General features: G+C 36.5%; 1 protein-coding gene across 12 annotated transcripts in view; it reads left to right on the forward strand.

Moving 5' to 3' along the window:
* Sox5 (SRY-box transcription factor 5) overlaps positions 1-14,674 on the forward strand; it is a 955,314-nt gene that overhangs the window by 80,649 nt on the left and 859,991 nt on the right. For 3 of the 12 annotated variants that reach the window (XM_078015079.1, XM_078015086.1, XM_078015080.1), the window contains exon 2: positions 522-674. The exons of 8 other annotated variants lie outside the window; for them this stretch is intronic. The gene's annotated coding sequence lies outside the window, so the exon portion shown is untranslated. Of the gene's footprint in view, positions 1-521; positions 675-4,834; positions 4,854-14,674 lie in introns of those variants that run through there. One more of the 12 variants, XM_078015083.1, reaches the window with a different exon arrangement.

Consider the following 14,674-nt stretch of genomic DNA (forward strand, 5'->3'; position numbering starts at 1 on the left):
TCTCTCTCTTGCCAGGTACTCATTGTTCCAGTACACTGATAATACCCAAGATGGCCAGAGCCAAGAACACAGGGAGAGGTGATAATGCAGGTCCCCACTATCACTTCAGAGTGTCTCTTACTCCTGTCATACCACACTCATCACTCCCACGTTTACATTGGTTCACAAACATTTTGGGTGCTCTTACATTTTGCAAGACCCAGTGCCAGGTGCTGTGGACAAGGCAGTTAATAACACATGGTTCCTGTCCTCAAGCTGCTTATGCTCTTAAAAGGGGAAGTGTTAGCCAGGTCCTGTTTTTAATGCATATTTAATGCATTACATTTTGAAACTCTCCCAGAAGTGGTATAAAGTAAGTGTTAAATTGCTAATTTTATAGAATTAAAAAAGGAAAAAAGTAGATACAAGACTATGCTCATGGCAATATAAATTAGTCTGTACAAAATTCTTGTTAATAATTTTTATAACCTTTAAAAATAATTTGAAACTATTATGTACTAATGTTTTAAATTTTCTTATAGATTACATATTTCCTATGACACGTATCAAGATTTAAGATGACATTTCATTGGGTGTGTCATCTGGATGGAGTTATCCAGACTTGATTCAAAGGTACCAAATATAGACCATCAAGTTTCTCGATTTGTAAGCCAAGCCATTTTTGTTAGATACAAGTGAGTATTGTTAAATAAGTCATTCTAGAAGGGATTCTGTGTGGTAAATCTTGTTAATCCAAGATCTACCTATTATTCTCTGTGTGTGTGTGTGTGCATGTGTGTGTATGAAAAAAATAGGTATAAAAGACTCATTTTTTAATTTCATATTTAAAAGTTATCCTTCTAAATGGGTGATTTCACTTCTCATTTCCATCTGATATCTTTCAAGCATTTACTCACTAAAGGTTAATAATTTATAGCATCCTTTATACAAATAAACTGTATTTATGTAAATATTTCTTTGACAGTTTAGTGTACTGTAAAATGGCCAAACTTCATTAGATAAATTTTTGCTTAATAAGAATTTTATCACGTGTTAAATGATTTTCTAGTTTTATTGAGCTTTGTTTGTTTTGCATCTTTTATATATCTACAAATGGCAAACTTTCAGATATGCTTGATAAATTAACTTCAGATTCACCGGCGATAGATTATGGATCTTTCTCTAATTCTCAGCTTATAGAAGATACATGAAGGTATTTAATAAGGACCAGAGAGGTTAGGCCTTTGAGAATCATTTCTGACTAAGGACCAACTCAACTCATTTGGGGGAGGCTCAAGTTTACACTTGCACTTGCATTCTTTTTTTTTTTTTTTTTTTCCCCTAAGTACCAGAGAGCAAACCCAGGGCTTTGCACATGCTAGGCAAGTTCTCTATACCACTGAGCTACATTCTCTGTCCTTTTGTTATTATTATTATTTTTGTTGTTGTTGTTATTGTTTGGTATAGGGGATTGAATCCAGGGTGCTTTACCACTGGGCTATATCCCAAACCCTTTTGATTTTTAATTTTGAAACAGGGTCTTGCTGAGTTGCACAGGGTCTGGTTAAATTGCCAAGACTGGCCTCCAACTTGGAATCCTACATTGCTGATATTACAGGAATGTGCCACCATACCCAGTTTAGTTTGCTTTCTCTCTTTCTTTCTTTTTTTTTTCTTTTTTTTTTTTTTTTTTTTTTTTGAGACAGGGTCTTATTTAGTTGCCTAGACTGGCCTTGAAATTGCAATCATCCTACCTCATCCTCTTGAGGAGCTGGACTACAACAAGTGTGAGCCACCAAAACAGGCTGCTCTCTGGATCTTAAAGATGCCTGTCATTCACATTCATTCAAGAGCAATTGCTCTATATATTTTGGTTGTTTAATCTGGAGAAGAAAACCTGAAAACTCTCCCAAGATGTTATGAGATGGGTAGGCAGTAGATTTACATATTTAAATAGTAAAGCTTCACAGATGTAGATAATTGAAAACACCATAGCCAACTTAAATCTTGTCATTTGGGAATTTGTCCTGTATTTTTAAAGGGTTTTGAGTTTCAAAAAGGGTGTGACAGAGCAGACTTCTGTGGGCTATGAAACACTTGTGTGCATCTCCTCTTAGCTCTGTGTTCAGTGACTTCGTGGTGGTGTGGTAGCTGGACATCAGCTATCCTGGGTATTTCACTGTGAAATTTACAAATGTTACAAATCAGGACCTTCCCCCCACCTTTTTTCTCCTGGAGAGTCAATTGTTAAACATTTATCAGTCCAAAATTGGTTTCAGCTTCAGCCTTTTTACGAATGTGGATAATAATGCATGCTGATCATTTTTGCTTGGTTTTAAAATTGATCCCCCACACACTTTGGAAAGCCCCCTCTCTGCCTAGTGTACTATTCTAGTAATAGGAGATACATAAAGATTAATAGAAAGATGAATGTTTTTGAATAGTCAATATTCTGTGAGTAACCAAAGGGAGAAAATTCTTTGCAGAGGTTAAAATCGGGTAATAAGGTAATGATTTTTGAATTATTATTTCCTTATTGTTGGTGTTATGTGCTCTAGAGTGAGTGACATGCCTATTATATTGGCTATACATTAAATAGCTCACCATAGGTCACACAGTAGGTACTGTTTTTACATGGCTGTGTTACATCATATATAACATTGCACTTGTATAGCTTATTAATTAGCACATTACTTGTTAACTTAAACAAGGCTATGGATCTGATAATTCTGGTATGATAGCTTTGGCAACGGAAGACTTCTCTGAGTATCTCCAGGAATTGCTTTGACAGACTAGGGAGATGAAAATTCAGCATGCACACAAACTCAGCTGTTGGTGTTTAAATCAAAATAGATTCCATGGAACCAAGTACAATCAACTTATGTTAACAACCATTTGGGGGCTTTAGAAAACAGGCCACTGATCTAGGGGCTCATTTGTTTGAACACAAAATTCAAGTACAACATCTGGAACTTAGTGAACTAGCACAGTTTATCTTTGAACTTTCAGTTGCACCGCTTCCTCTTCTGGCAGTATACACCAGGGTAGAAGGAATGATTTGTCTATAATCAGAGGTTCTCTCCTAATTAGGGTGGTCAGGCCTGCTACTGCCTATCACATTACAAACTAAGGTAAAATTGCTTTGGGAGTGGAAGTCATGAAAGGATGGGTAGTTACAGGTCATGCACCTCTGGATTCCCTTTAACCTTTCTGAGCAACTAATTCCCTTTGCTGTACTGGACTGTCAATCTGAAGAGCAGCCCAGACTTCCTCTGGGTTCCTTTCACCCACACTTTGCTTATCTGTCTGAGTGGCATTTGTCTGATCTTTCCTTTTGCATGTTTTTACTTTTAAGATCTTCTCTTTCTTATGTAAAAAAGGCAATTAGACTCGTATCTGTTTATTTTAAACAAAATGGCTGTTAATTAGTGTGATCAAAAACCCTGCCATTGTAGACTATGGGCTCCACTTTGTAGTTGCTCTAAATTGAGTATGGTTTGGTGCCAGTTGACATGATAACAACTCAAAGTCTGGCTTTTTAAGCATTAATGAACAAACACATTTATGAGGCTTTGTTTTGTCTGGTTTAGATCTATAGGCTCTGAATGCACCAGAGTTCTTATTTTTTTTCTTCTTCTGACTAGTGCTGTTGCTTATTAAAAGTGCATAAACTTATTGAAGAACTTTTTGATAATATAACTGATGTGTGAAATCTACACCATTTTCATTTAATTGGTTCATTTGTGGCTTTCTAAGTTGGAGCACAAAGTATATTTACTTATTCCATTAGTGACACATCCTAACAATTTTATTAAATTATCAATTTATCAGACCTTTAGAAACATCTTAAATTATTAGTCCCTGTCCCCCTCCCCCATTCCCATTTAACATTTACAATTAACAAGCAGATTCTAGGTATTTATTTAATAGAAAATAACTACACAAGCGGGGGTCAGTAGGAGATGATTCAATCTCATATATCTTTAGTGTTTTATAGTGATAATTAATATTCAGAGTAGAGGTGATGGGGGCATTATAATCTTTATTGAAAGATTAGATTATGTTTATTACTTCTAAGGTAGAAAGTCCTGATAAGATATATTAATGTAATTTTTATATGGAGCATTTAGGCAAAGATAAATTTCTAATTAGGTAGTTGGGAAAAATCAAACCAGAATCATATATAATTGACAGAACATCTTGACACTTTAGCATTCTGGTTAAGTGAAGTTTGAAATTTGTAATTTACTTTTCACATTAAAAAAGAAGAGTGTGACGAGAGTGTCAGAGGGCCAATGACCTGGGTGTGTGTGTCTTTAACACTAAAATAAGACAACTGTCTTAACCTCACTTGCAAAATGCCTAGAAACACTTTGGATTTAAGAAATATGATCATCTGTAAAACCACAGTGCAACTTGGTTTTTCTTTTTTTTTAATATTAATTTTTTTAGTTGTAGCTGGACCAAATACCTTTATTTTATTTATTTTTATGTGGTACTGAGGATCGAACCCAGGACCTCGCACATCTAGGCAAACACTCTACTGCTGAGCCACAATTCTAGCCCTGCAACTTGGTTTCTGATTGACTACACTGAAGAAAAAAAAAATCTTGTTTGTGAATAGTAATGGATCAAAATACCTGTTTCAAGTTATTCAGAGTCAAAAATCTAATAATAAAGATAGCTACCATTTGTTAAATATTTACAGTACTCCAGGCAGTCTTCTGTGGTTAATAATTAATGGATTCTAGTATTCATGTGTTTAAATTCCACAGTAACTCTGCCAGCTAGACTTGCGCATGCTCACTGGAGGATACTGAGGCTTGGAGACATTGAGTACCTTGCTGCAGTCACTCACCTGGTAGTTGTCCGAGGTGAGCTCTAAACCCAGAGCATTTTACTTCCAAGTCCTTTCCATGACACCGTTCCTTAAGATTTGTTATAGAGATTGATTTTAAAAAGTACATGTTCCTATTCTGTGAAGAAATTGGGCAACCTGTTTCTTTGTTTAACTTTTCCAAGTAAAAAGAGAGTTTCAGTCCCTACCCTCACCCCTTCCAGTTCTCTCACCGATTGGAATCCTTTATTAAACTCTCTTATGAATGAAAAGTTGTTCTTAATGGATTTAAGTGTTTCAGTGATCTTTATCACTTATCTTGGAAGGTTGCTGCCTTAATCTGTCCTCACTGTTAAACATTCTTTCTTGGTATTTAGCCTAAATTTACTTCTCTTGATTATACTCATTATTCCTAGTTACCTCCCTTATTGTATGTGTCAGTAATGATCTATCTTTAGCCAACTGGCCTTGTTTACAGTCCTTCCCGCAAGATTGAGGCTGATGTTGTAATGATGCTTAGAGATGATATAATATAGATGTGGGTAATTTGGCAATCAAATTCAAAGTACATTCTAAACCTAGAATTAGTAGGAAAGTAATAAATGGCACTCAGTGTTGGTTTTCTGCATCATCTGTACTTGGGTTTGCATTTAAAGACATCTGTATTTGATGCTTTAAGATTATTCACATACAGTTACTTTATATGGCTTGTAATATTAGAGTGTATGAGCTTAATGAATAGCTTAAAAGTTTATTAATTATATATACTTTATTTGATATGACACCACTTTGTTTTTATTATTTTGCACTAAATCAGCATCTCATACAGTATAATCTTTGATCATATTTGCTTATTGCTTCCTGCTCCCAAGTCCTTGATTTCCATTTCCTTTTCAGTAGTAATGAGACAAATTATCAAACAAGCTCATTTGAGGAGACTCCAATTGTAATCAGTTAGCCTGATGGAGGAAAGGGTTTTGGTATGAAGCCTTCATCCTCCCTGTGGATACACAGTATAGTAATTTAAAGCTTATTGTAGTTTATTGGGCACTCACCAAGTGAACCTTACAAAGTAAAACCAGATTTCTTCATTCCTCAGAGAATAGATATCTATTCATAAGTTGTGTGGGTTTGGGGATTTCTGTTTTGTTTTGTTGTTTATCATTCTCATAAAGAGCTAACCTGGGGCATTGCAGAGGGTGGTTCATTTTGTTTTTTTGTACAGACTTGAAGCTCCAAAGGCTCAAGTTAAATAAAAAGACTCACAGAGTTGTAAATCTAGATGATACTAGTGCAGAAGGGGGAGAAACCCAAATATATAAGCCAGGTAGAGGACCCTGGAATGTGACTCAGTAACCAAAGATGAAAATAATGGAAGGGAAGTTTCAAGAACAAATTCAAGGTGGAAATAGACATGATGGTGTTCAAATCAGAAACAATTTGTCTCTTTTGAAAATGTCAAAGAATCCCTGAAGGTCAAGAAAATATAAATATGAGGCAAGAAATATGGATATTTTCAAATAAGACATTTAAAGTTGTCGAGTTTACAGTTTATGAAATAAGCATTGAAAGATGAGACGCGACACATGTAAAAACTAATACAAAACTTAAGAAGAGAACTAGAAGTGAACACCTAAAGAACTGCCTTGTGGGGGCTTTTTGATTAAATCCTCTTAACTTGTGAGCATGTGGGGAAGTTCTGGATTCTCTGAGGCCTAGGGTCCATCTTAAGTGTTTCTAATGTTGGTGCTGTAAGCTGGCACTATTCTCTAAGTACTGTTCTTTACACTTTACCTATTGTTTCTGAGCTAATTTTATCCTCATAATGACCTTAGGAGGAAGGAATACCACTATTGCATCCCTGTTTTACAGATGCTGTGGCAGACACACAGATTAAATAATTTGCCAAGTTCATACAGAAAGACAAGGGCAGAGAAGGCTTTGACTCTAAGTAACCCTGCAAAGTGTGCCATGCTATCTTACTCCTTTCCAGAACCTTGGAAGGCCCAGGATGTCTTGTTGCTTTTCTCTACTCCTTCTAATCAGTCCAAGTCCTGACAACTCAAGCTTTTTAGTGTCTAGAAAATCTCCTTCCTCATTTCCCAGTGTCACGATCTACCACTCCAGTGCCCTTTTCCTGCAGTGTCACCTCTTTCAAAACCTGCTATTTACTCTTGATGAGATGTCTCTAAATGTATATCTGGGCATATAACACTCTCCATTAAAATTGTCCCAGGATTCTCCATTATATCCAGGATAAAATCCAAACTTGCCAACTGTGATGGAAAAGACCGTGGTGATCTGATCCCAGGTCCATTCCCCTCATTTACCCCAACAATCTTCTGCTCCAGAAAGAGTTCATTGTTTGTGGTTCTCATACATATGATTTTTTTTTTCTTGGCCTCTCTGCATTTTGCACCTGTTGTTTTGTCTGCCCACAGTTTCCTTCCTCCTTTCTTGGTCAGGCTAAGTGAGACCCATTCTTAAAGATTCAGCAGAAGCCACACATATTCCAGGAAGTGCTCCCTGATCCTGCAGGAGTGTTCAGTCCCTGCCTCTGTATTCTCATTGTGTTCTGTGCACAGCTTCAGCATAACACAAACACTGAGTTGTGTTCATTGGCTTCTGCCAAAGTGTGCTCTGCTCAAGTGTTGGGCTCATGTGTTCATTGCTGAATCTTTCCTGGCTCTCACAGGGACTGACACAGAGTAGGTGCTCAATCAAAGCTTTTGAATGAAGGGCCAAAAAAAAAAGAAAAGAAAAAAGAAAAAAAAGTGAATGGATATATCTGATGGTACTAATACTTTTGTCTTTGGAGTGCTTTCTTTTGGATTGTGGGAAAAAACTGTCAGATATTCTGGAGCAGAGTTTCCTTCTGATTGTGTGTCTGATTACATGGGCAGCTTTAAAATGCATAGTTCCTTGGTCTCCATCATTAAATATTCAAATAAGTTACACATCGCATTTTTGGGGACAGGAGTAGATCTGAGTAACTCTGATGTCTGGCTATGATGGAGCTTGTCTTCAGAAAGTGGGGTGGGCTAGCTGCCTGCTGTTCGGTGCAGTAGGAAGGTCTTTAGGGTGTAATACTGGGTTTTAGAAACCTATGGCCACATTGGACCACAGATGCTACTTCTGCTCTCTGCCAACCAGTGGGCTGTGCCATGGCATCTGGATCCCAGGAAGAAACTCACCAGTGTGTTTTACAAACTTGTGCCTATGTCAGGATCCTTAGAGGATCAAGCTAATGTGTTAAGTAATGAGAATTTCATGAGGGAAATACTCCAAATGCTCATGTAGAGATTTGTGCTACTGCGATGTGATCTCTTAATTACTATGTGTTCTCTCCCTCCCTTTTTTTCTTACTTCTTTCCTTTCTTTCTCCCTTCCAAGGTATGGAAAAGGTATGGGAAAAAAAAGATGATGCAAGGCTTAAATACACCTATGTACACAGAAACATTTGCCTGGTGTGGTACAGTGAGAATAGTACTGTTAGAGACCAGTATTAAATGTGTTATGATGTCTTAGTAGCATTAGTAGAGGAAGGAAGTAACCTAAGAGGATGTTTCCTATCTGTGACAAAGTGTTGTTGCACATCCCTCTGATCTTCAATAGTTCTTTGTATTGGAGGAACTTGTGAAAACTCTTTGGATCTTTTGTGGAGCTGGTATGGCAGACTAGGAATGATCTGTGTTTCACACTTACCTGTTTTCACCAGAATTTTTGGTCCTATTTGCCAAATTGATCTGTATCTTAAATTTATTTGGCCCCTGACTGATAAAATTTGATTTTGCTGTTGAATTCTTTGCCTAGGCTTTCCTCCACTCTTGTGACAATGATATAGATATGTAAAAAAGAAATACAATTTGAATTTTGCCTGAGTTTAGATCTCCTATATGCCAGTCAGCTGTTTTGTGACTGGGTAGGCTGACTCTCCCTGCTGGCCTTCATGACACACTTGATTGTTAGCACCATGGGGCAAGAACCTAGTCTGTCTTTTCTCACTATTCTGTCTTTAGCATTCCAAACAGAACCTGCATTGCCTGTGCTCAGTGAAATGGTTGATGGAAGGAATAAGTGAAACTGAATTTTCAATATAGTACAGTTTATTTCATAGTTGTGAATAAGAAAATGAAATAATGTGTAAAGACACTTGGAACAATATATGACACACATAAATATTCAGTATTATGTATTTTTATTAATTCAAAGGCAACACACCATAACCATTAGGAGCAAAGGCACTAAAGTTAGAGAGTTGGTGTTTAATTCTTGCTCTGTCATTTATTAATTGGGTGACTTTGGGTCAGCTGTTCATATTAACTGAACTTCAATTTTTCCCTTTACCTCCCAGAGTTGTTGGGTCCTGAATGAGCTATAAAGCCCACATCACAATTACTGGCATGTGGTACTCATTTAATAGCAGATATTATCATATTTATCATCAGTAGCACCATCAACACATCTCTATCAATATCACCACACTATCTGCCACTTTTACTGTCATGCAGCTCCTGCATTTATAGCAGAACGCTTGCAGAATGCTCTTATCTAACTGCTTGTCCATGCAAAGTCAGAAACCATATTTTCTATACACTCCTTATTGCAGGGTTCTCTTTGAAAGAACCTACATTACTAACCCCTTTAGTAGCTGTGGGACTTTGACGAGTGATTTAAATTCTTTGTGCCTCAGTTTCTTCATCTTGGGGCTAATAATAGTTTCTGTTGCATGGGTTTTTATTAATACATCTAAAGTGCTTAAAGAGTGCCTGTACTAGGAAGTTATCAAAAATATTAATGCTAGCTAGAAGCAGTATTACTAGTAAAAGATAAAATAGTAGGCACATTTTTAAAACCCTGAGTATTAGTGCCTATGTACTTATATTAACACATCATATAAATACACATAAACAGACATACTTAGGTATATTTTTTATAGTCACTGACTTTTTCCTCATTATTTCCCAGGGTCCAAATTTCAAATACCACCACAGGGAGGCCCAAAACCGCAATATATCTGAATTACCCCTTAATGAATGCATGACTACTAAGTAGGTAACCCCTATTTGCTAACATACTTTTAAATGTAGGAAAATTCAGAATAGTTACTAAGATTTTATTTCTTTAAAAAAGTCAGCAAACACAGAAGCACATTTAAAGAGAAGAATTCCTTTCAGAGGAGTGAATGAGGACAGAAAGGTTTGTGTTTCTTGTCATGTAAGGAAAAAATAGCTGAGAGTATAGATTTCAGTGTTCCAAAATAAAAAATTACTTCTGACCAGGATTGGAAGCTTCAGATCAAAAGGGCAATTTTAGAAAATTGTGGTGAGTGAATGAGAGCACTAGTTTATTGAAGAAATCAATTTGCTATCTTAACCAATGGCACCAGTTCCATCCCTATAATCTCTGAAAATAGATAGGCACTTTGCGGTTCACCAATCCGTAGATCGCATCTGCTTCCTTACACCTGGCAAGCTCACACCCTTTTCAAATAAGATAGTATCGCGGGAGCTTTGTGGGTTTATGAAGCCACAAGTTTATTAGTTAGATAAAATCTCTAAGCGTTTAGAAGTTTAAAACTGTGCTGTCAAACTGTATTTCAGTTATAATGGCAATTTCCAAAGTAAATATGACACAGTAACTTTTAAATCTTGTCATTCTGTTTCCTTGATAGTGTGTGATTTGTGATCATCCCTGGCAGTCCTTCCTGTCTTTGTTTTCAAATTCAGCTGCACATAGAGAGTAGCAATTGAAATACTGAAACATAGAATCTCATGCCAATGAAATACCTCCATTTTCCCCCAAATGCTTCCTTGGATAAAGGTGAGGCAGAATTTCTAAAAGGAAAACAAATGGCTTTGGATGTGCATAATGCAGTAGTGAAAGGAGAAGGCAGTCTTAGGGGTAGGGGGTCCTTGGGAGTAGGGGGGGTCTGTCTCACTTAAATTGTCAAAAAGATAGAATACAATAAAAACTTACTGAATTTACTATTAAACTTAGGTTTTTCCTAAGTTTAAATTTCCTAAGTTTAAAGACCTACATAAAACCATTTTTTTTTTCTCTCCTAACATCCAACTCTTTAGGAATAGGTGCAAATCCTAAGGAGATAACCTGATATGAAGTAATTATTTTGGGAAAGCAAATTTCAGGATGTTCATTTATGTCATTCTAATTTTCTAACAAATTTTATACAAAAATTGTTTATTGAGAATTAATTTTCACTAGGAACTATAGGTAAAGAGTTAGGACAATTGAAGCCTTTGAGTTAATCCAATGTTTACTATATTACCAAAGTATTTAGTATATTTAGCTATCTTCTTAACATGACAAAAATGTTCTCTCTGAAATAACAATGTCTTTTCAATATAATATCCTGATGGCATTATGGTGCATATTGCTGGAACCTGTCCAGACCTCTTCCATATATGTTATATTCTTGCTTTCACAAATAACTCTGTGAGGTAAGAAGGACCAATAGAATTAGCTTCATTTTGCAGTGGAGGATATTGGCAAGAGAGAGGTAAATAACTAGCCCAAAATGCTATTAATAAATAACATGGTGGGGATTACAGTTGGCAGGACCAGAGCATATTCCATTATATTAAACTGAAGTATAATTTTATGGGATGGTAATATGAAGCAGAATGCTTTTGTGGTTATTATAAACCTTAAAATATGGGTGCTATAAGGAGTAAGATGTCTCAAACAACATCAGGTTGTTATTTTGAACAGCCATCATCACTGCCAGAGTTATTTTGAAAAATTACTAAACATGACACCCAAATCAAAGTAATTAGGAGTACTGAAAAAAATAGTGATAATTTGTGATATATTTTTGGTAAAGGATGCTTGTTAACTTTGGGGAACAAGGTTATTAATGTTTTCACCATTTAGAAGGATGAGTTCTCTCTAGACATGAATTCACTGGTGTGCATTGGAATTTAAAGCAGAGTGGAGTATATGACCTATGATTTTATGCATTTGAGAAAAAGACATATCAAAATGTCACCCTTCCATTTCTCTCACATAAAATACAATAGTTGATAACAGTTGGTATCTTTCATATTTCATATTGATATTTGTTGAAATGTTTTCATATTGACAACATCACTAGCAAAATTCAAATCTAATATGTTACTCATAGAAATATGATCTAAACGATTGGTTCAGAGCATGTCAAACGATGTAAAGAATTGTTCTAAGAAATAGCATTTCTTCTTGTTCAGCTCAAATGGTAAATGCAGGATCTATTACTAGGTGAGCCTGGTAGATGTTTATCTTTATTCTTTCTTCTGTAAATGTCCCATTACTTAGTAGAGGACACCCAAACCTCAGGACACACATATATAAAATCCTGGGAATTTATGCTCTTATTGGAGAGCAAGTCCCTAATGGTTATTTAATTACAAGGGAAGTGTGTTTGGTCCTATCAGTTTACTTTCTCCAACAAAATAGTGTTTACAAGAGTCACAGTTACCCAAGTTTGGATTACCTATGTGTAACAATAGAATGTCTGAAAACATGAGTTAGGGGCTTCTGGAAGAGTCTGTGTGGGGGAAACTACCAGAAAAGAGCTATTACCACTGCTGCTATCTTGCCATTACAGTTCAGTGCTGCATTCTCAGAACCCTACAATCCTTCTGTTCTTAACACACCCTTACAAAAGGGGGAAATGCATCTCTGATGGAGTGTTCGAGAAAAGAAACCTGAATGGTCAGTTATAACTCCCTACAAATGATTCCTTATGATGTGAAAAGGCTTTTACAGGGAATGGGGAGATTTCTGAACTGAATAAATCCAAGTAAAAACAATTCTGGAAAACATTGCAGTTTGAACCTAATCCACTTAGCTGAATCTGTCCTTGAGTTGCCCACTTATTTAGCGTTCATTCTTTCAGAAGTTGAGCATCTCTGTCGTTGAGTAGTGGGCAGATGAACCGTGCTGTTCTGCTTACTCACTAGCAGAAGTCCTTTTTGTTACTTCTGGTGTAAGCTTTTAGAAAGCTACAAAGTACAGTGACAGACACTATCATATTCAATTGGACATGCTTTCTGCAGATTTGTTAAGGATTTACTCTACACTTTTGTAGCATTTAGTTACCATGGAGATGACCTCAGTGGTAAGAGGAACAGCCTTTAGGTTGGACCTCAGATTTTCCTTTCATTTCCATTTAATTTGATTTGACTGCAAAATGTCACTTCCATTGCATTGATTAAGCTTCATTGCTGCCACCAGCACTGTTAGAGAGGTGAAAGGGCAGGCCAGCTGCTGTCATTTTGCACCCCTACCCTTTTCTGATATCAATACAGATAGGCTTTTGAGATGAGAAACTCCTTCACTACATTGATGCAGATGCAATTTTCTCTTGCTCACTTCATGAAATATAATAAAACTGAAATTATGCTCAGAAATCTTTATTCACAAGATTCACTCTATAAGCCTCAATTTTTCTCTACTTTAGTTCTATGCTCTCCTTGTAAGGTATGATATATAATGTATGAAAACTAAAAATTAGTATGCCTTAATGTTTTCCTCTAAAATTTTTTTTTCTCTTAGAAAACTCAGCAGTTAGCTACTTTCTTGAAATAGTTCTTTTATGGTTCACATGTATTAGAAATTGCAAGATGATGTTGATATACAACTATGAAGCATTAGCTCTTGCAAATGTGGTTTGGAAGAGCCATCTTCAGGTATTAATCAAGGGAGGATGAAAGTTATATGATGTTCTAAACAAAGTTTTCTTTGGTAACCTCTACTGCTCTGTCCACTACATTTCTTTATTACCTTCTCTGACTCTTAATGTCTTGAGGGACCAGAATTCATCCATATTTCCTTTTATGTTAATAATAACAATAATAATAACGCAATTTATAAATTAATTCAACACTAAGATTTGAGAAAATAAATACACTAACTTTTTAGTAGCATAGCACTTACCAAGTAGAGAAGCAAAGGGTTGGGATTAGGGGGAAAAATAAAGCAGTATTTGCTACATGAGTGTTGGTTTCTTGGTTTTGGAGGTTTTGGCCAGGATCAAATGTGTTGTCTTTTGGGGATTGATATCAGCATTCCATCCAGGACTGCTTTAGATAGTTCCTATTATTTGGGTTAGAAGTCTAAAGTAATGTACATTGGGAGAATATTATTGTACTTAATTTGACAAGTTTTGCTGAGTTCGAATGCTCTAGAATTCCAGTTAATAATGCAATGAAAGTCACAGCATGGCTCCATTTAGTTGTTATTTCTAAATGATATAGAATGTGCATGTGAATCTCTTAGATATATTGCTGAAATGCATGTTTAGATTGATAAGGCCTAGGGTAGGGCCTGAGATTCTGTGTTTCTAACAAGTTGCCAACTGAGGCTGTTGTTGCTGGTTCCTGGGCTCCACTTTGTCAGTAAGGACTTAGGGAAAGTTCTCGATCTTGGCTAAACATTGGAATCTCTTGATGCTATAGTTGGGATCTTGAATGTCCCCTGATGTTCATGTGTTGAAGGCTTGGTCCCCAGCCTGTGGTGCTAGTGAGAGGTGGTAGAACTTTAGGAGTAGGTGCCAATGGGAAGGAAGTTAGTCCCTGGAGGTTGGCCTTGAAGGGGACATTGGGACTCTGCCCTCCTTTTTCTCTCCTTTGCTTTCCTAGCCGCCTTGAGGGGAACAACTTTTGTTCTATCACATATCCTAACATGATGTTCTACCTCACCCACAGACTCCAAAGCAAAGGGGCCAACTAACCATGGATCGAGACCTCTGAAACTGTGAGCCCAGATAAAATTTTTCACTTTTTAAGTTGACTTATCTCATCTCAGGTGTCACCCCCCCCACCCCGCCCCCAGTATCAGAAAGCTGATTTAACACAT

Source organism: Ictidomys tridecemlineatus, chromosome 6, assembly GCF_052094955.1.
Source record: "Ictidomys tridecemlineatus isolate mIctTri1 chromosome 6, mIctTri1.hap1, whole genome shotgun sequence".
Lineage (NCBI taxonomy): Eukaryota > Metazoa > Chordata > Mammalia > Rodentia > Sciuridae > Ictidomys > Ictidomys tridecemlineatus.